This window comes from Dipodomys spectabilis, unplaced genomic scaffold (assembly GCF_019054845.1).
Source record: "Dipodomys spectabilis isolate Male_0828 unplaced genomic scaffold, ASM1905484v1 ptg000002l, whole genome shotgun sequence".
NCBI lineage: Eukaryota > Metazoa > Chordata > Mammalia > Rodentia > Heteromyidae > Dipodomys > Dipodomys spectabilis.
In genome coordinates, this window is record NW_024870679.1 from 58,374,426 (window position 1) to 58,398,596 (window position 24,171).

The 24,171-nt window shown below is 37.7% G+C and overlaps 1 protein-coding gene and 1 long non-coding RNA gene across 4 annotated transcripts in view; one reads left to right on the top strand and one right to left on the bottom strand.

The window, feature by feature from the left end:
• The window catches only part of Nfia (nuclear factor I A), a 378,431-nt gene that overhangs the window by 139,559 nt on the left and 214,701 nt on the right, over positions 1 to 24,171 (bottom strand). The window lies entirely within an intron of this gene.
• Positions 12,602 to 17,285, top strand: LOC122111576. Its single transcript, XR_006148031.1, has 3 exons — positions 12,602 to 12,686; positions 14,212 to 14,277; positions 17,221 to 17,285. It is a non-coding gene; the product is annotated as an uncharacterized LOC122111576 (long non-coding RNA).

Consider the following 24,171-nt stretch of genomic DNA (forward strand, 5'->3'; position numbering starts at 1 on the left):
TGCCTGGCAAGTAGTAATTAGTCCAGATGCCTGAGTGACTATAACTCAAGCTGGGGCTCACCTCTGTTTATTTTTCCTTTGTATTAAAATATTAAGAGAACCTGTTGGTTCTATCTCCTTTTTCCATTGCTAGTACATCGAAGTAGAAATTTGAGCCAATCAGCACTGCAAAATGGAACCACCCAAGTAAATGTGAATCATGCAAACATTCCCTCCAAACTAAATAGGATCAGGAGAAGAAAACAATTGATTAGGTGAAGCATCTAATGGAGATAGTGTTATTGGTTTCTCTGATGAAAAAACCTGGAGTGTCCTTTTGTCATTTATTATAGTTTACATTTTGGGAAATCAAGAAAAACCAGAGTTAAATGATAGCATTAGTTAGGGGCTAAAATAATGTAATCTACACTTTAAAACGAAGGTCTCATGTAACCTTGAGAAAGTCAACTGCAAAAGATCATTTCATTCTCCTTCCTCTAGCAACCTGCTTCCTAATTCTCCATTAGTAGAATGTATATAAATAATAAAGTAAGATATGTGACATGTTATTGTCAGAAAAATAACAAGAGAATATGTGTTCTTTACAAGTTCTGATGGAACCATTTCTTCACAGAATTTTCTGTTATTGGATAACCTGTACTAATTTATTGTTATAGCTTTCCCATAATAAAAGGTCTGTGTAAACATCCTATGTTTTAAATCACTACACAACTTGTTTTGTTTCTGTACCAGTTATTTGGAAATCTACTAGAGAACTCTGTAAGAAGACAAGAAGGAGATGAAAGCTAAGAAATGATGGGAAAAGTAACCCGGTTAAAGTAATTACTAAGCAAGTCTGAGCAGATTAATGCTTGGTTCTCACTAATAAAAATGAAGTCATAAAAATGACTTTCAGGGAAATTATAATGATCTGGCATGTACCCTTTATTGCAAAGCAAGAGAAAAGGAGAAAAGAAAATAAAAGAAATAAATGTAAGCATTTTAGAATTTAGATGTTATTAGAAAAGCTGATCAAACATTCTTGAAAGGTTTCAACATTTCCGTTTTGAACAAGCCTCTCAGAAATGAGGGCAAAACATAGACTTTTGTTAAGTATTCCTTAGATGAAAACCCAGATTGCTCAATGATCTATCTCAAAATTTCTAACCACTGTACAGGAGCAATTGTATATAAGAATGAAATAGGAGCAGATCTCTTCTCATTTTCCATAAAATAGCTAAAAAAGTTCATTCACTGAAGTCTTGTTCAATGAATCCCTAATTAGGGAACCGGTTTCAATGCCTTGGAGTCAGTCATACTCAGTGGGGAGAAATGAGACTTTCTGGAGGAGGCAGAAATGTAACAAGCCAAATTTGTTCATGGGTAGTTAGGAAAAGAAGCTCTCTTTACTTCGATGATATCAGCAGTTATTATGGAAAATGCTATTATATAGAAACCAAATCTCATTTCACAAGAGGACTGAACATCTATCTCCCTTCTAACATTAAGGTAAGAAAGGATAAAACTAGACTTGCAAAGACACAGGTAACCTTGTAGAGCTGCTCTGAGGTCAGAGAAGAGACAGCCGGGAAGAAGCCATTCGGAAGAATGGTCATTAAAAAAAGTTCACATGTTTACAAAACAGAGTTAGCTTTGTGTCTAAGGATGGAAGTTTACATACAAGGCAGCATTTTTTTTTTTTTTTACCTGTCAGAGTATCAAAGGATCTCAGCTTAAATCATCAAACCTCATCTGCTTACTGGAAGTAAGCAGAATGGAATACATAGGTATTTCATCAAACAGAACATACCCCTATTATCCTCACATGTTGGTCATTGAGGTCCCATCATTGGTAAGTGACAGGCCAATTGCACTGTACCTATCCATGCTGTGGACCTGAACTCCTCGGAGGGAAGTTGGCTTCTATACCATTTAAAATCCCCCAGCATTTGGGGTTGTCTGGGGGCAGTCATCCTTCTAAGGAAAAGTTGAATTCACAGACTAACCTCCTCCCTGCAATTTAAATTATTCTCTATGAACTCCCCATTGGCTTGTGAGCCATTGAAAGAAAAGAGGCCTCCTACCTTCCCTCTTCTTCGCCTAGCTCAATAACTAGAGTTAAGTCACTAGCCTCCATCTACCTCATTTGACAATTAGTTGTTGACATGCACTCTCCTTGTACTTATACAACAAATTGAGTGGGCAGAGTTGTGACTCATTATCTTATAGTGTCCACAGGGCCTAATAACAGTCCCTTAATGTTGGTGTGTAATAAATATGTATTCAGTGATTCAGATGAATGACTTGAGATATCTTTATTAAACTGCAATGTAAACTCACATTAGCTTACTTTATATAGTGACATATTACTTCTATTTTCAATTTGTCATATGTGATAAGATGAAGCTGAGTTTTTTTAGAAGTGAAGGTAGGTTTCTATTGATTTCTTTAGATCAAAGTCTAAAGTTTTAGTTTGATTTGTGATTATGCATTGACTAAACTATTGTGCCATTCATAGGTGGCATGTGAGGTATTTCTTATTCTTAAAAGTAATTCCTTGTATTTAAACTGAAGAGAATTCAAAGAGGTAAATATATGGTTTGTGTGACTGACATTATAAGGGAGATGAAGAATATTACTTGGTAGTCAGTTTAGGAGAAATGTTAAAAGATGGGCATACAGTGTTGATAGATGATAAGACTAAATTACTTCTATCATAATTCTGTTGTAAATATAACTTTCAGGTACAACTTTTCTTCCTTGTAAAACAGAAAAAAATGTATTTTTCAACTAACCATATAAAGTGTTTCCTTTTATCAAATGAACAAATGGACTGTCATAAATAAATCTGTAACATGGCTACAATTGTTATTGTTTTATTACAACAATTAAGGAACTGTCACTACTATAGAAATAATGTTATTATTACCCAGATTTTTGAATATTTGCTAAAGATTAATTCTTTAAGCTATCACACAGATGTCCCAAACAGCAGTACCTCATTGTTTACTGAGCTTTTGTACTTATATTTTTCAGAGGAAAGAATACTATTGTAAATTGTAAATAGTCAATAAATAACTATTGTATGCAAATCTATAACTGTTGGCAATGACATCTGGGAAGAAGAGATAAATAAAGTTTATTTCCTGTAAAAAAAAAAAAAAGAAATAATGTACTTGTGGCTGAGAAGAAGAATAAGGAAAAGAGGTCTGAGAAGTGGGAATCACAGGAAATGTACACCGCAGGTTCCTCCTCAGGTTCCTCCTCTACTCCTCTCTTGTTTTCTTACCTATACTGTGAATCCATATTTTTCCAGTCAATCACTCACTATTACTCAAAGGACACAATCTGTGGCATTGGTTGGTTTTAGCTATCTTTTTCTTATGAGTAATTCTTCCACATCCATACAAATAAAGTCATTTATTTGGGTTATTACTTTAACTCAGTAAATATTCATTGAATGGCTTGAAGATGTATTGTGAGGCTAGCCCACTCCTAAGCTCTGAAGATTCACCACTTGAGCCACAGTGCCACTTCCAGCCTTTTCTGTGTATGTGGTACTGAGGAATAGAACCCAGGGCTTCATGCCTGCTAGACAAGCACTCTACCACTAAGACACATTCCCAGCCCTTGGCTCTGAAGATTCAAAAGGAAATAACCCAAGTCCTTGTTCTCAGGGACTTATATCCTCAACCAAGGAAGCTATTTCAGAGATACATTTATATAAAATTGGGCCTCTTAGAAGACTTCTCTAAGAAAATATTAAAAACTAATAGAGACCATTATAATATCCTGTGTGCTGAATGTCTATACATATCCATGATGGATCACTATAAGCCACACTTCCCAGTCTGCTTTGCAATTAGGATTAGCCAGAATGGGAAAGTGAATGCAAGTGATACAATCAACGTCTACGGCTCCAGCTCGTATTTGAAAAGAAATTCCTTCCTAACAGCTCTCCTCCTCTTTTTTATAAGCTACCACACTTTGTCAACCATGCAACATAGACAGTGCCCTTGTGGGAGGAGAGCAATAAGACAGAAGGAGCCTGGGACAATTGAGTGACAGTATGCAGAGGGGCCATCTATATTCTTAGTCTAAAAATAGATTCACTGTGTACTTGCCAATATTTAATTGTTTTTTAGATTTTACATATGTATTTTTGTTTCTTTGCTTTAGCAACTTAACATTCACCTTATCTTTTCTCTTTTAAATCTGGAGTGTCAAAATTAGCAGTTCAAGCTGAGTACCAGTGGATTGTGCCTGCAATCCTAGTTATTCGAGAGACTGATATCTGAGGATTATGGTTCTAGCAGGAAAGTCTTATCTCCAATTAACCATCAAAAATACCAGCAATGGAGCTTTGGTAGAGCACTAGCCTTGAGCAAAAAAAAAAAAAAAAAAAAAAAAAAGCTCAGGGACAGCACCCAGGTCCCAAATTCAAGCTCCAGGACTGGCACACAAAAAATTTAGTTCACAGGCCAATTCAATCTTTTTTTCTTTTGGATCCGGTCATGGGCCTGAACTCTGGGCCTGGGCACTGTCCCTCAGCTCTTCAGCTCAAGGCTAGCACTCTACCACTTGAGCCACAGCACCACTTCCGGCTTTTTTCTTTTTGCTTATGTGGTGCTGAGGAATCGAACCCAGGGCCTCATGCATGCAAGGCAAGCGCTCTACCACTGAGCCACCTTCCCAGCCCCAATTCAATCTTTTAAACGTATGTTGCTTGATTAGCACAGCACCGTATATGCTTCCTATGCTTTGCATAGGAAGATTTTCACCTTTTACATCTTAAAGCCTCTGAGAGTTTCTGCAAAAAGTAAACTCCCATGAGGATTTAACACGCTATTTCCCCAATAAATTGACAGGGATATCATTAATTTTTTTGTTCAGGGTTCTGCAGCTACCTGGTTTACATTCCTCCTTTTTCCTTCCTCCCCCATTTGGTTTAATGTGCTGAGGGGAATGTGGACTTGAACTCATGGAACTAATTAATACTCTGAACGTATGGCTCAAGGACATCCCACATGTTACCTGGCCATCACCTTTACGTAACTGCCTGAGGAAAATGATCTAGCCAAGTGACAGGCATTGTCAAGTTAAGATCCTACCCAAAAAGTGTTTCTAAGACCCTCACTGGGTAGTGCTGAATTTTCATCGAAGTACCATGTATCAGCATTGCTGAGAGTTTTAATCATATTAGTCCTAATGATCATTACAATTTTGTGGTTGGTATATAGATGCTAATTTTACAGAAGGGAACATTTTAAGCCCAGATAGGCTAACAGATTTGCTAAAGATCACGTAGATAATGGTAAAATTGGAATCAGAACACAGGAATGTTTAGTCCTCTCTACAAAATAAGTTCTATTTCATTGCGGTCCATTCTATAACACATTTTCACCAATTTATGCAGTTAAGAATAACATTTAATTAAACTGAGTTAGGTGATTTCACATAGAGGGCTTATGAATTTCAGTAGCAAGTGACTCACCAACTAACTAAAACTCTATTTCTAATTGCTATCAAAACATCGAAAAGTAAAAAGTAAAAAAGATTGTTTTACTTATTTATGTGTTTGTAGCTATTGAGTAGATGGCATTGTGGGCCAAATTGGAAATGGAAAGGACCTCAAAGGCCAACTATGATAGAGTAGCCATCACTGTATGGTAACACAGAGATTTGGGTTAATTATAATAATTTTTTAAAAGTCCTTCATTATGAATGTGTGCTTTTGCTTTTTTAATTTATTTTTTATTTTTTTATTTTTTCTGGCTTCACACTGCAACCCTCAGATCTCAGTCTTCTGAGTAGCTAGGATTATTGGGGTGAGGCACCAGTGTCTTATACACACATACACACACACACACGTGTGTATCTGTATACGTCTGTCTTCTTGTACTTTTCCTTCATATGCTGTGCTCTGCCCTTTATGATAAGCAGAATAAACTTTATCTCTCTTCCATTCTCTTATTCCTCAAATATTTGAAAATGGTCTCTCAACCTATTTTTCCCTCCTCCAGGCTAAGGTTCTTTCCTTTCATTATTTTGTCTGTCAGCAAATTAATTTTCCTGAAACATTTATTAGAATCATGACTTTATTACACTTATACAAAGAAATTGATGTTTTGTAAGTGGACCCAAGTACAATTCAGCCTGAACAAGAACTAAGAAAGATTTACTTTGAGGAATGTCTTTTCTCTCTCTCTTTTTAAAAAAATTACATGTACCACTAAAGAAAGAAAGAAATGACAATTCTGTATCATGTTAGAAAAGGCCACCACAAGTAGCAGAGTGTAATTAGAATTTTGTATGTTCAATCTTTCAAAATTAATTTTGATGTTTTTTAATACACTCTAAAATTAAGATTATTTTTAATTGACTTCTTTTTGAAATAAACAGGGGTTTATAAGCAACCTTATCATTTCTGTGTTCTGAACATAAGTTTTCTATAAACTTGGTCAGTAACAACTGGGTAACTTACAAAGAAAGCAAACCATTTATAATAATCATAGTTTCTGCTATGAACTCTCACGTATACTGGAGGAAAACAAAAGAAGGAAATTTGTTCCTTGAATATATTAGAAACTGTTTATTATCTTAAATGAAAGAGGCAAGAGACTGAATCCCCACAGGACTTCCTCTGGTTCCTGGGTGTAAAACCATAATGGCCTACCATTTTTTATGTAGCTTTTTTTATGTAGCTATGCAACCTCTAGCAGAGAGACTGCTTGCTGAACCACCAGAGGACTCAGGCATTAACAATGAGGATGACCAAAGGCCATGTGTTCATTTTAAGACCCTCAACACTGATTTTGGTTCACCAAGCGTGCAAAGAAAATCATTGATGAACTGAAGCAACACATTGTTAAAAAATGCTTTTAATTATGTTTCTAAGACCATGGGGGGGCGGATAAATATTAATATATATTACACAAAGGGTTACAAAGTTTTCTAAATATAGATAAAATTAGTTAACACAGCCACAGAATGCAAAGAGCTTTCATATTTTTAGTCATTTTGCTTTGCGCAATTATTTACCCAACAATTCCTCCATTACTGATACCATAATTCACAGTATTTATTCAATTGTAAGTTCTAAATATCATATATTTATCAGAAAGTACAGCATGTTGCAAATTGTGTAGGCCACAATACTTTGAAGTTTGCTGGCTTAGCACAAACAGGAAGATTTTTGGAGGTACCAGAAAATTCTTTGTGAAATATAACGGAATGAATTAGACTGTAGAGGCCATGTCTGTCGGCACAATGGAGGCGCACTTTTAAGACTTTAAAGTCATGTAATGCAATTCGCGGCCGAGTTTTTCCTTGTTAAAAAGAAGTAGAATGGGAGTGATTGGAAGAGAAAAAGGCCAATATTTGACAACAGAAATCAGCATAACCTTTTAACTGCAGCAGCCATGGGTGACTGCCCTTCGACCTTGGAAGATTATGTGGGATTTCAATGACAACAGCTGGAAGTGAGCATGTGTGAATAGAGAATACAGATCTGAGGCCTGGGACAAAAGACTGCACAATCTCTGCCCAGATCAGAGTGCTGATTAGAAATTGTTTCCTGGTCCTGGCTTAATAGAGTGTGATCATGAAAGTTGGTGGGGTTTTTTTTCTTTCCTTTTTTTTTTTTGGAAAAAATTCTTCCAGCAAGAAATTGTTGGAGGATTTTTTCCTTAAGTATTCTTTCCAGATCTACCTTTCTAAAGGATGAAATTCTGCATAAAACTTTGTGTTACATGCAACGTTTCACAGACAAAAATCTAAATTTTTAAAATTCTTTCACTAAAATTTAAAGTAATTTCTACTGAGGACATTTCACATATAGCATTATTTTTTGTTTAAAAATCTGTCAGAGAGATAAACAGTCAACACACACTACCAGTTGGAATAACACACATATACCCACACAAATTAAGCCTCAAAGTAGGAACTATGTCCTCCTCATCTTAATTCTGCCATTCCTCAGAGTAAAACATATGGTGGGAACGCAGTATGCACAGAAGGGAACCATGTGGTCTTACCTATCCATTCTTTTTAGGCATCTTGAGGTGTACAGATAGACTCTCTATTGCATAAGTCTTTAATGATTTCACTCTTTTCTTCAGCTAGCTTCATATATACATTAGCAGTGTCTAGTTAAGCCCTTTTTTGGGGGGGGCGGTTTGAACTCTGATCCTAGGTGCTGTCTCTGAGCTGTTTTGCTCAAGGCTAGGGCTCTGTCACTTTGAGCCACAGTGCCACTTCCAGTTTTCTGGTGAATAACTGGAGACAAAAGTCTTACAGACTTTCCAGCTGAGGCTGACTTTGAATCAGGATCTTCAAATCTCAGCCTCCTGAGTAAATAGGATTACAGGCATGAGCCCCCAGTGCCTGGCCTCTAGTTAAGTCTTGATGAGTGAGCTAACCCAATAAGGACATAGGAGAAAAGACAAGTACTTCCTTTCAAAGTAAAGCTAATTTAACCTGGTATAGACAGAGCTCGGGCTGCTTGATAATTGTGGTCATTTCAACCCGTGAAAGCCTGAATAAACTATATACATTATGCTGAACTGCCTGTTTGCTGACGCAGGTACTACTCTCACTTTGCATAGGATCCCCACATTGCTCTGAAACTACCAGAGTGATGCCGAATGATGACTGAAAGGGCATGAGGTTATGACTCATTTCTGTTGTTTTGGTTTTACCAGATGCCCTAGCTTACCTTCCACTGCTCTGGGTTTTGCTAATTATTCTAGTTTCTATATCAAATTAGCAACTGCTTAGCTTCAGTAGAAAGTGGCCTTTCCTCTTTGCAAATAATAATCTGAGTCAAGAAACAACAACAACAACCAAAAGAAGAAGAAGGAGGAGGAGGAGGAGGAGGAGGAGGAGAAGAAGAAGAGGAAGAAGAAGCAGAAGAAGAAGCAGAAGCAGAAGCAGAAGCAGAAGCAGAAGCAGAAGCAGAAGCAGAAGCAGAAGAAGAAGAAGAAGAAGAAGAAGAAGAAGAAGAAGAAGAAGAAGAAGAAGAAGAAGAAGAAGAAGAAGAAGCAGAAGAAGAAGCAGAAGAAGAAGCAGAAGAAGAAGCAGAAGAAGAAGCAGAAGAAGAAGCAGAAGAAGCAGAAGAAGAAGCAGAAGAAGAAGCAGAAGAAGAAGCAGAAGAAGAAGAAAGAAGAAAAGGAAGAAGAAAAGGAAGAAGAAGAAGGAGAAGAAGGAGAAGAAGGAGAAGAAGGAGAAGAAGGAGAAGAAGGAGAAGAAGAAGAAGAAGAAGAAGAAGAAAAGAAGAAGAAGAAGAAGAAGAAAGAAGAAGAAGAAGAAGAAAAAGAAGAAGACAACTCAAAAACCCAAAAAACACCTGGCTGAGAGGTATGTGACCACAGAAACTGGTGAAACTGTCTTCTAAATCACACACGGATCATCTGCCTACTTCCTTCTATAGCAACTCTAGATGTTATTCCAAACAAGCCACGGGGACAGATTGTTTTTTTCAGAACAGACTAAATCCATTTGCTGTTTCAACATTCTATAAACAGAGTATTAAGGAATTCAATTCCCAGAGCAACTATATGGGTGTTGGCTTCAGACTCATGGGTGCTGCTTGCCAAACTCACATATTTGTTAGAACTATCAGTTTGGAGTGTCCTTTTCGACTCAGAGTGGGAGGACCGCAATTTGTGATCTCATTTCACTTTAAGGACTAGGTCTTGCTGGTGACAGGTATACATGATAAATGTCCCAGAAGGCTGACCTAATTTCCGCTGAAGTGAGTGTTTTGCTAAGAACATTCCCTCCAAGTATCCGCCTCTAGCTGGGATGCCAACTTCTCAGCAGCCATTACTGCTGCTGGGGAAAACTTCACTTAAGATGAAGTTAACTTTGACTCATTTATCAAACTGTGCCAGAATTAGTTTTGAATTGATAGGTTATCCACCTAATTTATGTAATCATCAAATGTACTGTCATAGTTTTTGTTTGTGACCAAAAAAAAACAAAAACAAAAACAACCCAGTATGTGAATGAGGATAAATACAATTGGGGTAAACCTGAAATGTATTTGCCTCTTCCCTCATAAAGAGATCAGTATGACAAACATATTTTAAGCTATTATATATATAATACACTTAAAGAAGTGTTATACACATTAGAATTAGAAATATTGCAAATTCCCTGTCCATAAAAATACTAATGGCTGTATCCACGTCATAAATTTGTTGTTAAGAATAATGATTTAATATATTTAAAATGCTTACCAAAGAAGCTGAAAAACAGAATATGTTAAAAAATGAAAGAGTATATTTTTAATCTTTATTATGTTATTGTAAATAATAAAATATTCTTCATATCTTGGATATCGAATCATATAGCAAATTTTTTGTCAGAAAGACATGTTCTTTTGGCTTGTTAAATGATGTAGGTATTCATGTAAAAGTTGTATATATAAGCCAAATGTTGACAATACAATTTTATTTGAATGAATTTCTGAGTAAATATAAAAGTACTGTCTAAAATGACACAACCACATTAAAACCAAATCCTATGAGATGTCTTGTATTTTTAACAAGTGAGATTAACATTATTTTACCTCTAAATTACTTTAAATAAATTAGTTTATATACATTTTTAGAATTCTGAAAATTTATTCATGAATAATATTTATTAACACAATTATTTAGTGACATAATTTGAAATGTAAATTTCATCTATTTTTATATTTACATTGAACATCTATTTGGGCCAAGTAGGACCCTAAGATATAAAAATACAAAATTTCATCTTATATAGTTTTTGAAAGTTATACAGATACTCTAAGAATGAATTTTGGGTCAGTTTTTCTTGTAGCAGATCAAGTTTTATAAAGGGAATGAAAAGTAGCTCTTTAAAATAAACAAATAGAAATATGCATTTTGCTTAAAATTCCTGTTGGTAACTAATTGTGTCACAGTGCCTGCTCTAGAATAAACACGTATTTAGGAAATCCAATATCATATTTTACAAATAAAGTTATTTACATTTTTAAAATGCAAAATCCTTTCTGATAGCTTAAAAAGGGATGAGAAAAAGGCTATTGTTAGGCATATTACATGAAGAAATACCATTTTGAAATGAACTATGCCCTCTTCCAGGGCCTCTACATTTGGCTCCTGATTTCAACATAAATGGAGAGCCACCAGAAAGCATCATTAAAGAAAGGGTCTTGATTCGTTATAGCTTTAAATCAATGCTAAGAGAATTTGGCCTTTTAGGCAGCAGAAGGATCGACGTATTTCACTGTACTGACTTTGATCATTGAAGCACTTTGCCACACAGGCTGTTTCCTTGACTTTAGGAAACAGAACCTTTGTTCCACTCACAAAACGGACCGAGGACAACTCAGACTCAGTTCTAAGGTCGTATGCTCCCATGATTGGAATTATAACAGGGTCATCAGTATTTTGAGGGGGACAATTTCTGGTGTTCAGAGCTACTCTGCTTACTGCAAGGCACTTAGGATCTCTGGCCCCTACCATTCAACATCTCCTTGTAATCACTGAAAGCCTCCCTCCTTTTTTAAAACATGTCCCAGTCTCAAAGGACTGTAGGTCTCTCCTTGAGACATCATTAGGCACTTAATACAGAATAATCTTCCCCACATGTAACTGTCTGACATATATCTTTCTAATGCCAATGCCAAATTTCCTAAGCCAGGGACCGGTTGGCCCAATTCTTCATCTTTACCAAGTATTACTTGATTTTACATTAACTTAAGTATTTAAAAAAAATACTTGCAGGTACAACCTAGAACAATAAAAATAAGTTTAAAAAAAGAAACAATAAGCCTTTAAGAAGAGGGAGACCTAATTTCCATTGTTTCCCTATTGTTAGATGTGAATTAACAGTTTTTAAACAAAAACTAATAAGGCATTCAAAGAACCAGGAAAATATGACCTATTAAAAGGCTAAATAAATGAAATATAAATCATTTCTTAAAATGTTCGGTTGGAACCAAAGGGAAAAGGGTGAGAAAGTGCAGCAGTGGAGCTCACTGGATGCTGATAAAAGTGACCTATACAACTCGTGGGCAGAGATGGGAAAGAGGGCCTGGGGAGAGAGTGAGGGAAGGAAAGGCACTGTATGAAAGGAAATGTACTCATTATCTAATGCACGCAATTATAATCCCTCTGTACATCACCTTGAAAATAAAAATAAAGTAAAATAATTTTTAAAAATGTACTTGAACTGCTACCTTAGAGAGGTCACAGACCAGACTTCTAGATAATATAGTTTGTTAACATAAGTCATCTATTTTGGACTTTCTGGAAGACTTTTAATTTCAAATATTGGTTAACTGGTTTATACCAATGGGAGCATGTTGGACAAGACTCCTGATCACCTCCTGTCGTTGAAGAGAAAGATGTTCACTGTCCTAACAAATTCCCAGGAAATCACACAGATAGTATTTTGTTTCTTCGCAACAGCATTATAGTGCCTTTAAGACCATAACTTCTAGAGAAATATGATATAAAATTAGAAAATAAATATGCATTCTATTCTCTGTTCTCAGTGCAAATACGGAACATGAAGAAATCCAGTGCCAACATGACCCCAAATCCTTACTGCTGAAACCAAAGAAACATCACCTTGCGAGGGAAGAACCAAATGGAGTAACAACAGGTTTCATGATGTCAACCAGGAATCCCACTGAGGGCTTTTGTTCTGAAGTAGGGCAGCTCCTTCAGGTCTACTTTTTGTCTCTAATAATCTGACACTTGATTGAATACCTGTCGGTTTTCCTAAAGTAAGAAGAGCCAGTGGCACTTGCCCAGTGCCAGGTGATTACCAAGAGAGGCCCCTTGATTGAGTTCCTGTTCCTAGCACTAGGAAATCTATCTCCCACAACTGTGGGATTGTCACAGGCCAGCTTGGGAGGCCCTACGTGTATGTACGCCTGAAAGTACACATATGTACAAGTGTTTAACTTCATTTACTCAGATTCTCTTGTCAGCACTTTCTTGGCAAATGTAAGTTTACACTGCCAATACACTTGCAATATGTTTTAGTATCTGACATTTTTGACCCTCATTAATAAAGCCATGAGAGAGACATGATTTGCAGCTAATGCGAACCATGAAGCCTTCTTGGCCACACCTGTCAAGGCCAATAGCATTCTGTTCTGTTTTCAAGCAAATCATGTGAAAACAAGTCATGGCTAATTTCTGAGGTTCCAACTTTTAGCAAGAAGCTAAAGGTGGTTTGTTTTCTAAGGTCTTTTAACTATATACCTAAACTTTTCTCTACAACAACCTAATTTATTCATTTAACCAACATCTGTTAATGACAACCTATGAACCACGTACAGATGGTAAACTCAGTATAAATACTAACAGGCTTTGTGTCTCAAGTCTAGTAAAAACACTTCAGAAAGATTTGAATCACTATTCCTGCAAGACCCATTTCAACTGTAACCACCTTTTGGTATCACATATGAGCATCATTAGTCTTTATAATGTTGGCCTTGAAAAACACTGATGGCTGTCTGAAAGAAAATGAAAGTGAAGTTAGAGTCACAGGGCTGGACAAGGATACTCCCACGACAGGGAATCATGTATGCATGCCGGGACAGAGGATAAGATAGATTGTTGTAGGTTTGAAGGAAGGATAGCACCAAAAGTTGAGAGGGGTCCAAGTAGTTCAGACATATTCTTTGCCTAAGTAATAGCCAGCTTTCAGTCATAATTTAGTGTAGTAGTATTATTAGGAAAATACTTTTAATTGTTACAATTAATTATTTTATGATTGTGATGACCAGTCACTCAAATGACTAGCTTTGTGATGTGAAATTATACTTCCCTTAATTTATCCAGGAAACACTCACTGAATCCCTATTCTGCACTTGGCAGATCCTTACATATTTCCAATCCAGTGGGGAGGGAAGCCTTTTGGGAATGATTATAGTTTCAGGGGCCAAGGCTGTAGAAGTAGAAGCAGGCTCTCAGAACACAAGTAGGAGGGCCAGAGAAGGTTCCCTGGAAGAACAGCAATGGCCTGCACAAGTCCCCAAAGACCTATAGGATAAGCCACATGAAGAGGCGAAAGAGTGACTCAGATTCTTTGTGGGTACACATAAAATCAAGTGATGAGAGCTAATATTTACTGAGTGCTCACTCCCAGCCAGATATCCATCTCAGACTGTCATGTGTTATTTTCTGCACTCTTCGGAGTACTACAGATTGTATATTATTATATTATAATCTTATTTTACAGCTAGAGCAACTGAGGCACAGACTCCAAGCAAGAAATTCAAGTTCACACCAGAACTGTCTGGCAGAGGTAGGATTCAATTCAAACAATCTAAGGGAGGAACCCATACTCTTTTGTAATTTTTTTTGTCAGTCATGGGGCTTGAACTCTGGGCCTGGGTGCTGTCCCTGTGCTCTTCAGCTCAAGGTGAGTGCTCTATCATTTTGAGCCACAGCACCACTTCTGATGGTTAATTGGAGATAAGAGTCTCACGGATTTTCCTGCCCAGGCTGGCTTTGAACTGTGATTCTCAAATCTCAGCCTCCTGAATATCTCACAGGTGTGAGCCATCAGCACCTGGCTTCCCATACTCTTAATTATGGTACTGTTTCCAAAGTGCATGGATATGAATATTAACTTTGGAGGCTCAGGCACTTGGAAAGGGCTCAGAAGGTATGATTACAATGATATGATTGTGATGACCATTAATGTCACCAATAGATTATGTACAAATCTCTTTAACTATAGATCTAAGTAGAGAAATTTTCCCATCAGATAATGGACCCTTCATAGTCTATTCAAACTGAAACTCCAATTTACAATCTAAGAGAGGTGCTTTTGTCTGAATAATCCAGTGAGAAAGTTATTTCTTTCCCAATCAAGATCACCAAATTCACGCTCTAACAAAGCAACGAATATCCCTTGACATCACCTCTTTCCCCTCTTGTTTATCATCACAAATAGTGGGCTCCTTGCCCACTATTTAATTTACAGATTTCCTGCTCATAGATGTGTGATTAAAGCCATACCAAACTGTCCACTGCTGGTGGCTTACAACTGTAATTCTATGTACTCAGGAGGCTGAGATCTAAGAATCACAGTAGAAGCCAGCTTGGGGCCAGCTTCAGGAGAGTCTGGTAGGCTTAATAAGTCACAAGTGACACTTGGAAAAGGTCAAGTGTTTATTGTGTAGGACTGGAGCACTACAAAGATATTTAGTATCCCACTCTTCCCATTCTTTATTCCTCTCTCATATGGTGAATGCTCTAGGATGCTTCTTCCCAGGCATGCTGATGAGGGGAAAAGCCTGTATTACCATTATCTCTTGATGCGAGCTTGGGTAACCTATTGGTCATCTGCAGTAAAACATTAGGCTTACAGTCATGTCCAGTCAGACAGTCCTAGCCAAGAGGTTCAGCCCCTCTACGCCTCGTGGTCTTTTCTTACTGCCAAGTCTTCTTCTTGCTAAGATACCAGAAAACATGGCCACCAGCCCAGCATACCAATGAGAATTCCCAAACACAAAGAAACACTGAATTAACATTTCACTTGAGATGCATCTTGACTGAACAACTCTGACTAGGTCTTGCTTTGCAAAATGTCTCTGTCACAATAAAACTCTAGGTATTATATATTTGAAGCCAATGGCTTTAAAAGCAGATTTCCAGTTTATTAAAAAGTTAAAGAAAAGCAACTGCTTCTACTTCGTGTGACTGTTCCATAAAAGAGGAAATTAAAGAAGGGAAATATCCACTACATTTCTGTTCTTTTGAGGTTTGTTTTAAGTTTTTGAACTGGTGGGAATCTGTAATTATATCTTCAATATGCGGAAACTTCTGTGTGAGTTTTCCAATCTTCTCCCTCTCTTTCCCAACCCAAGCATACTTTGTCCCTCATTGTTGAAGTCAAGAAAAAAAACTGGAAAAAGAAATAAGAAAGAACATCCCTAAAATATAAGATTTAAATAAGGAGACACATGCTGGTGGCTCACAGCTGTAATCTTAGCTGCTCAAGAGACTGAGATTTGAGGATCATGGTTCAAAGGCAGCTGGGACAGGAAAGTCCATTAGACTCTTAACTCCAGTTAACCAACCAAAAAGACAGGAGTGGAGCTCTGGCTCAAGTGGTAGAAGCTAGCCTTGAACAACAACAGAAAAACCTCAGAAACAGCACTGAGACTCTGAGTTTAAGGCCCAGGGCCAAGTCATAAATAAATAAATACTGTATAGATTTGTGAGGTTAGTTTGTTTTATTTTTCCCAGATACTCATACTTGCCCCAAGTAAAAGATGATGGATACTGACATTGAAGAAGATCTTCCATGATCCATAGGAGTAACATGAAAAGAATTTAGTCTGTTCATGCTTAACCTGATGAAGCCCCTCTATTTAAAAAATTTGTTGCTGAGCTCCAGCTATATATCATGAATGCAACATATAGAGTCTTAGAGCTCAAATGAAAGCAGTAATGGTTTTGTAAGGACATTACAAAAAAGAGAAAGATAAGGAAAACTTCAGAAAGTCTTTGTAGCGATAGTAATTAATCTGTCTGTCTATCTCTCTCCAGGACAGGTTATTAAACAAGGGGGCAAATTGCTTACTGAAGAATTACTATGTACTTAAAACTAAAGCGATAAAAATGTGAGAGTTGGATACTGTTTTCTTTGCTTCCTAACTGAAATCTGGGACAGAAAGTTTAAGTAATTTTCATGAGTTCACAAGATTAATGAAGGGCAAGATAAGTTGTTTCAAGCTTAGCTTCCCACAGAATCACCTACCTACCTAGGCCAGCACGGCTTCTGTAGAAGTGTAAGTTGTTATTTTTGGGTTATTATCATTATACAACAGTTTGCAACTTACAAACTCTCAGCAACTCCCATAAAGTTCTATTTTACATAAAACCTTTAAAGCACAAACCTGGATTACACACACCTGGGAGGGAAGTGCCCCCTCTTTTGATTTCTAAAATGAGTCTTTGTTTTTTCCTCTAATATAACAGTCAAGGAGACCTCGGAGACTTTTTATTATCAGTGATGATGATGCCTGACAGACTTTTTTCTCCACTCCGTTACTCCTTTGACTCAAGCACCAACATGGTAAAGTGCATGAGAACCTGTACTCATTGCTTTGTTAGGAGACTATTACTATCACCCACTTTCTAAAATTACTATGGAGAGCTGCGTGGCTTCCTTCATCTCTATCCCCCTCCACAACGTTCAGATAGAGATAACCTGACTGCTTCTGCATTGTTTCAGTTTGAAAATGTAAAGCCAAGAAAATCCAAGTACCCCCGGTGACTCTGCTAGTCTTGTCCTTCCTCTGGTTCCGCTACAGCAGGGGATAATCATCTGTCAAAAAGGTAAATGCATTACCACACCATAATATTACCATGCTCCTTGCCCATCTTCACAGCCAAGCATACTCTCGGAAATACTGTATCTGAATTCTCCAGGGAGCACCTTACTGCGACATAATAATAATACCACCACCAACAACTTACATTTATACAGAAGACAAGAGGGCCTATATTTCCTAACTCTTGACAAAGAATAGCTCCCAACTCTACCTCAGATACATAAGTTATCATAACAAAAGACTCAGGAAAATCAGGAGTCTTTAGAAATGTCTGCGAATGGATGTGCTAAAGGTTCATAAAAGTTTAGCTCTCACAAACAACTGATTCAATTGCCAGCCTCATTGTGCTGCTGAGAGACTCCCAGTGGTACTACTCCAGAGCAACTAAACAAAAACAGAGATCAGAAGCACAGTCAGATTTGGGCAGTGGTAACAACTCTGTATGTATTGCTGACTAAGTCATCCAATTGTTCAGCATACTTATCCAGGTAACTGACTCATTTTGGCTTATTAAAAAAAAAAAAAAAAAAGGTTACTTTGAGGAGGGGGGGCCGGGAGTTGTGGTCTTGTCTTGGTTTATTACAGCTGTTTTAACAAAATATCATAAACAAATGGCTGAGAAACAACAGGATTTATTTCATAGTTCTGAAGGATGGGAGTCCAAGGACAAGGCCTCAAGGTCAGGACAAAGATGGTGCCTCCCAGCTGTGTTCTCCAGGAGCAAAGGGTACAAGCTAGCTCCCTGGAGTTTTTTCAATAAGGTTCTGCCCCTGTGACCTAATCACCTCCCCAGAGGCTCCATCTCCTAACACAATTGCATTGGGGATCAGGACTTCCTCATATGAATTTGGGGAGAGGAGACACACCATATGGACATAGCAAGCAACATAGCAAGCAAGTTACTGTACAATGTGTAGACCCTTCCATACCCATTCTGCCACACTGGGCAGAATGTTTTGTTTTGTCTTATCCCTAAAGGCACTGATTTAATCTAAAATGGTGATCTATTCTCTATTCATCAGTACTTCCACTGAGGTGGCTGTGACCAAGGAAGGCAAGCAGAATTAATAAGAGTGATTGCCCCTAAAAGACTCCCTAGGGCAGAGTCTCCCAAAAGCTAGGCATAGAACCTTTCTTATAGCCTAAGAGTTTTCTATAATGTGAAGTGATAGGAAAGACAGTGCTTGGCTCTGCTGATCCTATAGAATAATGACTCCAGTACTCCAGGCCAACACGTGCTCATCCTGTGTGTGAAGCTGGGAGGTGCCAAGGCAGTCCACAAAGTAGGATTTCGACCATATTTTGCAAGTGCCTAGCTATCAGTCATAGTTAAGTGGTAGAGAATACATGGGCAAGTGAGAAAGCAACGTCTAGAAACAACAGCTAAAGGGAAAATAAAATTTGACTCCCAATCCTACAGTTCTCACCCAAGGGTGAGGGAACGCTAGGTACAAAGGCTAACAGGCAGTCCAGAGGAGAGCTAGACAAGTGAAAGAAGCAAAAGGTTGAAGATAAGACCTTGAAAATAACTAGAAGACAATTTCCTGTGGAACCAGGCTCCAGGTTAAAATACCAGACTCATTCTTTTACTAACTGAGCTCTGGAGCCTTCATATGTTGAGTCAGACTAATTCTGCCCACCTGAGGATTAAATAGGAGGGCAGGCCCTGATGCCATGACAGTTGGTAATTTTTTTAATGCCATCTTGTAGGAGGAAGAGCTCACACAGGGTTTTGCCCAGGACATGTATAGAAGTAATCCTAGTCCTAAATAATTATGTGAGAATTTATAAAATCTGTCCAGTTTCTGGGTTATCTGCCTAACAAGTCTGAATGGATATCCGGTATCATGATCCACCCTTAACAGATCCAGTAACCCTTGCTGTTATTCTCTTTCTAGCCTATGTCCATCGAGAGTGTAGAAGAGGCTTTCTGGGGTACATCTGGCCCAATGCCTTGTGGGCATGGTAATACATTACTTCATGCTTAGCCTCTGCCCTACTCAGAGATCCCAAGAACTTGGGGTTCTGCCCACCTCTACTTGTCTTTCTCATTTAACTCCTTTTTATGGTGCTTAGTAGCTCCCTATCTTAATATTTAATTTTTCATTCTCTACTAGACCCCCTTATTTTCTTTTTTAAAATTTTATTTTTGACTGATATAACTGTATATATTTATGGAGTATAGTCTGATATTTTGGAACATGTGTACAGATACCAATGATAAAATCAAGGTAACTGGTCTGTCACAAACTAACATTTCTTTGTGGCAAGAACACTCAAAATCTTTTCTTCATCCAATTTTTCATCCATTTTGGTAACCTATAGTCACCAAAGTGTATACCAGGACCCTAGAAGCCATTCCCTCAGTGTAACTATAACATATCATAGTTTGCTTCCCTTCTCTCCCTCAGAGGGTTTACTGCCATCATTTTCATGATGGCACTTAACATTCATAAGATTTACCCTTGGCCCCTAACGGACTTTTACATTATACTGTTTTTGTGTACAGCAGGAATTCTGATGAGGAACCAATAAGTGTCACACTAGAAAAGCTGAAAGAATCGACTTCACTTTAGTTGTGACACTGAAGTGAGTTACAACTAATAGTTAATGTTCTCACTTGATCCTTTTTGGGAGACAAACCCAGAGGAGGCCTGGTGTCCTGGGTATGGTTGTCCAGTTATTAACCGGTTATTTGTGACTACGAGTTCAATGTTCACTGCTTCCCTTACTTTGGAAGGAAGTAAACAGAGACACGCTTCAGGTTTTTTATTCACCCCCCCCCCCCCCACAGATCTGGGTACCTTAGGGAGGATTTCCTAGGATCTTGGGGACTTTCACCTCTCTAGTTCTGCTAAGGATCAGACAGGAGGTCAAATGCTGTTTTCTAATTGACAACCTGAGTCCTCTGGTCTAATTCCCCCTCACACCTTTTGCCTTCCCAGGGATGTGCTAGGAAGTCCCACATTCCTTAAGAGAGTCCTTGTCAGTCACACTGGACCAGTATCCCAACTCTGAACTCTGTGTTTTCTATCCTTTCCTCAGACTTGTAGACCAGTAGACCAGGAGCTCTTTGAAAAGAAATTGATCTACTTTTTCAGAGTCAGAGATATAATTAACCTAACTAATGTCCAATGTGCTTTTGCTATAGACGACATCCTCAAATAATGTGATCGTACAGACTATAATAATCAATAGTGTTGCCAAGGCAGAAAAAATATCTGCCTCACTGTAGGAATGCCCTGATTGGCTTCCTTCTTTTGCCCTTGTCTCCTAAATGTGCTCTGAGCAGCACCAATCCTATTCCTCCTATGCCCAAATCCTGCAAATGCCATCCATATCATTGAGAGTGAAAGCTAAGTTTCCCAACAGTGAGACTCAGTGGTCTCAAAGTACAACCCCCTGCTCTAGCAGCAGAAGCATCACCAAATCTTGTTAGACATGTGAACTTCAGAATTGGAAATGCAAGGGGTGGTGCCTACCATATACATTTTCACAAGCCTCCCCAAGGCTTGGGATGTAGTTGAAGAAATGAGCTGCTCCCACCTCTCACCCTCTCCCTGAGTTCCCCTCCTTTTGCCCTCCTTGCTCATTTCATTTCTTCTATCCTGGCCTTGTTCTAGGTCTTTGCCTCTCTGTCCTATACCCTCCCTGAGATCTTGTTCAAATGTCAACTTGTAATCAATGTATGCCTATCTCCTTTCAAAAGTTCAAACCACTATGCTTCATTTGGTTCTAAAGGAAGATGATTTTTTTCTGCTATTCTGATGATCACAATTGCTATCATTAATTGAACACTTAAATAAACCAGGAACTATGACTGCTTTTTACCTTTCTTAACCTCTTTTTAATTGATGAGGACACTGAGGCTCAGAGATTAAATACCTTGCACAGACCAGATGGCTTCTAGCAAGCAGTTCTGATGATTCCTTCTTTAACTTCAACAAATATTTCTTGAGCCTTTGTTGGATACCACAGAGCATTCTGGTTTGGCAGGATACATCAGAGGGGAAAACACCTAATATGTTGGCCCTCAAAGAATTTATATTCTAGAATATTGACAGAGATAGAAAACTACAATCAGAAAATATATAATGTGTGCAATGATACTCTCTCAAAAGGCTCAGCATTCTAAACCTCATTTTTCTTTAGGCACAATAGACATCATCCTCAGCTGAAGGAATCTTCATACGATTGAGAAGACTCCAAGAGAAAAATTTTAAGTAATCCCAACTTTTGACTTCCTGTTGCTCTTCTCCCCTCTCTCTCATTTTTATAGTTTGGAGAACCTTGAGAAGTGGGTGCAAAAGATAAATTCCTTCTTTTTAAGAACAGGTTGCTGAAACAAGGAATTATCTTCCTACACTGAAATCATTTACCCAAAAGGCACTATTTTGAAGAATTAAAAACAAAAGTTTCATAAATATACTAATTAATCTTAAAAAATAAAATACATATCAAATAGAAAACACATGAAACACTTTGGGTTTGGTTTTTTTTGTTTGTTTTTTTTTTTAGTTGATTCTTTTTTCCAAAATATTGCAATACAATGTTTGGGAACAGCTAATAAAACTAATATGCAGCTGTATTTTCCTGCCCTCAAACTAATTTGTGCTGATTACCAGACAGGTCACAAGGTCTACATGCTTTATTTTTGATGCATTCATTATAATTGTTACTATGGGTGAAGACTAAACACAAAAAATAAAACATCCTGTTGAGGAATGACTTACCCAACACACACCACATGTTTTCTTGCCTATCCTTACTCTAAGGGGAATTTCCATAAAAATGAGATTCTTAGAAACTAAGCTTTTACTTGTCATTGCTGTGAATTCCCACTTAGTCATGTCCTGGGACCTCCCAGTTTCTCTCTGATGAAATAAATCTGAAGTTGTACACTAAAAACTAGCCATGAATTAAGTAGCTGGAGAATGAAACTCTCTTCATAGTGTGGTTCCTAACACCATAAGAAATAGCTGTAGTTAATAGTACATTGGGTTTTACTTTAAGCAAACTCTTCTAGAATACATATCCAGAGGATCTAGGATGAAGTGAGGATTCAGGTACCAGCCTACATCTCTCTACTACAAATAAGGCCCAAAGAGAAATCCCACCTGCTGCATGGGGAGAAAGAAGCTGTCAAAACACATTGCTTCACATCTAGCCCTTTCTCTCATGTCAATAACTCTTTTGGACCTAAACAACAGAATGGTGTGCCCAAGGAATCTCATAAGCAGTGAAGTCCTTTCTCCAAGGAGTGCTAAGAATGAGACTCAAAGAAAAGGTCTCCAGGTCAGCAGCAACTAAGTAAGTGCCTTAGGACAAACACCTTAGGACACAGCATTGTCATTTGCTTTTTGCTTTTGTAGATGATCTGGCTGGAATAATGCCTCACTTTTCACTCCTCTCAAAGAGCCCACAGCTTCTTCCAACAGGAAAAACTGTCTTCAGACAGGACTCTAGCAATCTCCTCCATGGGAAGGTGAATTGAATCAGCATGGTCTTGCTCTTTTTCAAAAGGCTCTGCATTCTAAACCTCATTCATCCTCCATTTAAGCAATCTTCAAACAATTGGGAAGATTACAAGAGAAATTTTCAAAAATATCTTTAAAAGTAAACATGACAGCCAATCCCCACCCTCCTGTACCCAGACAAAGAACCTTCTTAAAGAGCTTCTGTTTCCACCTGACGGTCCTCACACCTTTCACTCACTCAAGGATGTGGATTTCACCCAGAAGTAAGTATCAGTTCCTAAAAACATCAGTCTTCATGGCCGTGCTTTCTTAACAGTCATAAGGAATAGTTAGAACCATTCTCAGACTACAAGACCTACCTACCTCTCTAGATTTTATAAATTTCATGATATATTTTCCCAGGTCTCAGATATTTCTAAATGGAATAAGAACCAAGTTACTTCATGATCACTCTGAACTATTTTCATTGAGTTACATACATGCATACATATATAGACTCACAAACACACGTTCCCCGGCATGTAGTTAGTGGGCTCTAAGAGAAGCTCTCTCATGTTAGTAACACTGATTGCTACTGCATTCTTCAGTGTTCCCCTGATGAAGTTCTATAGGAGACACTTCATATTAGAATTAAGTGGTAGCACCAACTTTTTTCCCTTGACATACTGGTATTTGTTTTTTCATGTGTAATGAGATATGCACAATTGATTATTCATGCTTTTCCTTTTCTCTTGGCTGCTGGGATATATCTTAACATTATTAACCATGTAGATCCATATGGCATAATCTTTCATTTCTTTTGATTTTTCCCTTTCCAATTTATATATTTCCCAATACTCATATTTTAGTTGCTTATTTTTCCATTTTGTGTACATGTTATTGTAAGCCACCAATCTTTATAAAAATGGAAGGTTATGCATATTTACATATCTGTGTATTGTGTGTATATATTAACATATCTATCAGTATCTGTATATAACTAGAAGGATTATAGCTTTCATGATAAAGAATGATAACATAGCCAGGTGCTGGTGGCTCACACCTGTAATCCTAGCTACTTAGGAGGCTGAGATCTGAGGATCAAGGTTCAAAGCCAGCCTGAGAAGGAAAGTCTGTGAGACTCTTATCTCCAACTAACCACCAGAAAACTGGAAGTGATACTCTATGTAGCTCAGGTGGTAGAGCACTTGCCTTGAGCTGAAGAGCTGAGGGACAGCGCCCAGGCCCAGAATTCAAGCACCATGACCAACAACAACAACAAAAAAATTTTTTTAAAGGAATGATGACATGTAACAGAATACAATTAGGTATATATTGGATTATCCTCTGTAGGGAATTATTTTGAAGTGTCCAGCAAATTTCTGTGAATTCTCT